This window comes from Gavialis gangeticus, unplaced genomic scaffold (genome assembly GCF_001723915.1).
Source record: "Gavialis gangeticus isolate Ggan-Ray unplaced genomic scaffold, GavGan_comp1, whole genome shotgun sequence".
Taxonomy (NCBI): domain Eukaryota; kingdom Metazoa; phylum Chordata; order Crocodylia; family Gavialidae; genus Gavialis; species Gavialis gangeticus.
The window spans coordinates 122,605,471-122,610,051 of record NW_017729032.1 but is presented as its reverse complement, the minus strand read 5'-3'; the positions used below and the strand labels follow the sequence as shown (position 1 = coordinate 122,610,051).

General features: G+C 46.4%; 1 long non-coding RNA gene across 1 annotated transcript; it reads left to right on the top strand.

Moving 5' to 3' along the window:
- The first annotated feature begins 2,348 nt into the window (after window positions 1-2,348).
- Window positions 2,349-3,997, top strand: LOC109303117. The gene is made up of 3 exons (XR_002099015.1): window positions 2,349-2,459; window positions 3,322-3,326; window positions 3,983-3,997. It is a non-coding gene; the product is annotated as an uncharacterized LOC109303117 (long non-coding RNA).
- The last annotated feature ends 584 nt before the right edge of the window (window positions 3,998-4,581 follow it).

The window sequence follows — 4,581 nt, the reverse complement described above, 5'->3', positions numbered from 1 at the left end:
GCTAAGAGTTAGTTTCAGATGCATTGTCATCCTTATTCTTTCTCATAAATACCATTAGGATTAGGGCAGAAATTATTCTGAGACAAGCAGAATAATGAAATATGATTTCTCACTAGAAAAGCCTATGACTAATTTGGGGTGTGAGGACCTGAAGATACTGCTTTGATTTCATGGGATGGACAATTAAAAGCCTTGTGATTAATTCTGAACTGTTCTTCCTTGAAATATGTATTATATTTCCATTCCTATTCAACAGCTATTTATGCTGTCAAAATTAGTTGTATTTTATTTACACACTTTTCTTCAGTTCATGATCTTATGCAGCAGTAGGGTAAAGTTTTACTGATTTTTGTCTATTTCACTACTTGTTATATGTATTCATAAGCAGCTTCATATAGAGGTGAACTAGGTACCTAACTAGCATGCTTTGCTTTTAGGCCAGTGGTTCGCAACCATTTAGGCTTAAGGTTGTCCTTGTTAGACTCAAGTCACAGCTCAGAAAATGCTGGTTCTTACCTTTCACTTTTTTTGACTATGGAAAAATAATAGAGCCATTCTTCTGTTTCAAAAACCTCAGAAAAGCCAAACAAAATCAGAATATTTTTAACACTGAATTCTTATTTGAATTTTCTGGGTTTATCTTGTGAATCATATTTGCACACCTATGTTAACATGATATGGCACCTGTATCACTCCAGAATCACTGTTTTAAGTCTTCAGGGAGACTAGCAAAAGTAAAACTACCTAGGACTCAAGTGGCTAAAAGTTAAGTAAGTACCAAATGAGGAGTTTGACAGAGAGGTTTTAAAGGCAGGGAGAATACAATACACATATAGAAGCAAAGCAAAGTAAAGCAAGCAAGAAAGCAATCAAGAAAGTAGGAAGGAAAGCAGAAAAGAAGGCAGTCAGGAAAGGGAAAGCCAAGAAAGATGAAACACTAAGTTCACAATATTTCATTTTATATTCATGCATTTCTGCTTTCACCTAGCAAAGCCAACACTCATTTTGAGCTATCAATCATTTCTGCAAGTTGTGACATGCAGTTTCTCATCCTATGCTCTCCATTTCTAGTCCCCCTATTTTTGTGTTTCTCAGGAGAGAGAGATCACTTCCATGACCTTTCACTATTAGACACACCACACAAACACTCCATGATGCTGATGCAACTTCATAATATTTGGGATTCATGAAAATGAATCTATATATATAAAATGTTAAATTATCTTTTAGAACTATTGTTCTTTGAGGTGTACTGCACACATTTATTTCACTTTGAGTGTGTCTCCAGTGCACAAGAGCTAAAGAGCTTTCCATAGAACAGGGGTGGGAAAAATACAGCCCATGGGCCAGATCTGGCCCACCAAGCCATTTCATCCAGTCTGTGGGGCCCCAAAAATTTAGAAAATTAATATTTCTGTCCTTCCCTGTGTAGAGGAAAGAGGCCCTTCCCCGCCCTGTGGCCAATGCTCTCTGCTGCAGCTGCTCACAGCCCATGTGGGGCTGTCCAGAGCAGGCACACACAGCTCCAGGTGGGCTGCAAGTGGCTGACACGTGGGGCGCCGGCCACAGGGCGGGTGAGAAGCCGCTTTCTCCCCCCCTGCACTCAGCACCACCTTGTAACCCTGCCCCACTACCAGCCTGGGTCCCACGTGGCTCCGGGTTTGCCTGTTGGGGCTGCACATTGTGACAGCAGCTGCGGCCCCCCCACTTGCCATGCTGGGCAGTGTTTGCCACTGCCGCCTCTAGGTTGCCCAGCGCACAAGCTCCAGGTGGGCAGCAGCAGCCAACACTGCCTGACGCGGCACGTCAGGGGTCCGCAGCTGCTGCCACTGCCTGCAGCCCCAACAGGCAAGCCTGGAGCCAGCACAGAGCCCAGGCTGGCAGCAGGGCTGGATTACAAGCTGGTGCTGAGCACGGGGAAAAGTGGCCCCTCACTCACCCCGTAGACAGTGCCCCATGCTGCAGCCGCTTGAAGCCCATGTGGGGCTGCCTGTGCCTGCTCAGGGCAGCCCTGCATGGGCTGCAAGCACCTGCATCAGGGACCGCCAACCACGGGGTGGGTGAGGGGCAACTTTTCCCCATGGTCAGCACCAGCTTCTTCCCCACCAGCGAGCAAGGGGTCGGGGGTATGTGCTGCCCCCCGCCTGTACCATGGGGCTGGGGGGCACTGGGAGTGAGTGGGCAGGGAGCCAGTGGGAGCACGGGGCCCGCACCCGTGTGGCAGGGCCAGTGCCAGTGGGGCCCAGAGCAGGGTGGCAGAAGCGCAGGGTCCCAGCTGGCAGGGGCTCTATAGAACCAGGCCAGCTCCCCGCTTTCCCTGCTGGTACAGCCCAGCCTGGCTCCACAGACTCCTGCCAGCCTGTGCCCTGCTTTGGGCCCCACAGGTGCTGGCCCTGGGACATGAGACAAATGTCCCAATGTCTCGGGACCAAAGACATTGGGAAATTGGTCCCAAGATGGTGACCAGGGGGTACAGCACCTGTCAAGGGGCGGGGCTACTTATGTGGCCCTTGACAGCCTGCCAAAACTGGGTAAGCGGCCCTCTGCCTGAAATAATTGCCCACCCCTGGCATAGAAGTACCCATAGAGGGTGCAGCATGTGTCCTTCACTTCCACTGTCTGTAAGGGACAGAGTTGCCCCAAGACTCCCTTAGTTTTGTATGAAACTTAATTTTGAAGCAGAGAAGAAGGAGGCTAGATCACAAAATGGATACATATAACATTTCCCAGAACACTTGCAGAAGGTAAGTAACCATTTTTTCTTCTTCTAGTGATTACACACCTTTCCTCCATGTTGTGTATTTCCTAATCAGTATCTAAAAATGCTGGGCTCACACACTATCTGCAGAGTCTGCAAACATAATTTTAAAGTTGGCATCACTCCTAAAAATGGTGATGATAGTGTATTGCTTTGAGAAAGTATGAATGGTAGGTGTTCTACAAATACCTAAAGCTAAATTGCTCAAGAAAGGCACCAAAGTACCGTGGTCTCTAGCAAAGTGAGTGGGCTATCTGCTACACAGAGGTATATTCACTTTGTAGCAGAACACTATAAAGGAAAGCAAAAACTCATTTTTTGAATCTTGGAGCTGAGACTTGTTGGCTTATCATTTTCTCAGCCTTTGAAATGAGCAGATGCAAGTAAAACCCTCAAAAATGTTGTGGTGGCTAGATAAATATAGAGGGCTTGACAAATATCAGCGTATGGAGCCTCTCTTCATCCCTGTAAGTGTGGCACTTACAGAAGGAGATAGGGAGATAAAGAGCCTAGGCAAAAGCCCAAGAAATTTTGCCAAGAATTTTGGGTCTGATCTCAGGGAGGCCCTGTCTATGTAAGATGTTATATACATGGGAATATAAAAGAACCCACTATCCTTACATATGTACTGGTCATAAAAAAGTCATAGAAAAGCAACTTTCCCTATAAGGATATGAACCTGCAGACACATATGTGTCTAACCTGCAAAGCCTGAACTGATTTGGAGGTGGATAGACATTCCCTTTTTATTCCAGAAATGCAGGCACATGCCTGTAGTGGCTCAGGCTAGAAGCTGGGGGGGAACTAGAACAGCCTTCCCTTCACTTCTACAGAGTTGAGCTGAGCGGGGCATGGCCAGGCCTTGGTAGATGCTCTTATTATTCCTTTCCCTCCTGAGCTGCCCAGCAGGGAATGTTTACCACCCCTAACTCAGGCTTTTTTTTTTTTTATTTGTTGATAAACACTCTCTCCATTAGCTAATGAAGCTCTTCTTAAACAGCTCTTCTAAGGAAGGAAATTAAACTACCTGTTGATTAGCTCCAAAAAACCTGTCTTCTTTTGTCATCTCCTACAGCACAGACCATAGCCAGTATATGCTCTGCTAGCTAGTGCTGAGGTGTCTGCATAAGGCAGAGGGGCAGGAGGAATAATCCCTGCTTAGCAGGGAGAAGCCAGGCAGATACTCTGTGTCTGCAAGTCTCTGCTGGACCTGCAGCCAGGGAGCAGAGGGGAGGGGCCAACTCTGCTCTGGAGCAGAGAGCCTCACCCAGCCCAGACAGCATGCTGGGATGCAGGGGAAGTCTGGTTTATCTTAAACCAGCAAGGAGTCTGGGACAGATATTGCATAAACTGGATTCATAGATTCATAGATTAAGGGTCGGAAGGGACCTAGTAGATCTTCTAGCCCGACCCCCCGCCAGGGCGGGAGAACAACAAAAAACCCCAAATCAGTTCAGTCTGATAACACATTTAACCAGGTTTATCTCAAATCAGTTTCAGCCATTTTCAAATTGGTTTATGTGCACTGAAAACATGTTCTGTTACAGGTTTAAACCAGGTTCTGATCACTTAAACCAGTTTGTGTGTAATGTCTGTCCTTAGGCCCAGTGCCCAAACACTTCCTCTTCTTCCCTTTGGGCTTATATAGAGGAAGTGTGGAGTCATGAAAAAGGGGCATGTCATGAGATGCAGGGAAAAATTTTACAAGAGGTCAGTTAATTAGAATCCAAAGAAGTAAGCACTGGTTTTACAGAGTACTATGTCAAGTCTGAAAATCCAGAAAGAAGGAAAAGTTACTACTAGCCAGAGTACTAACTTTTCCA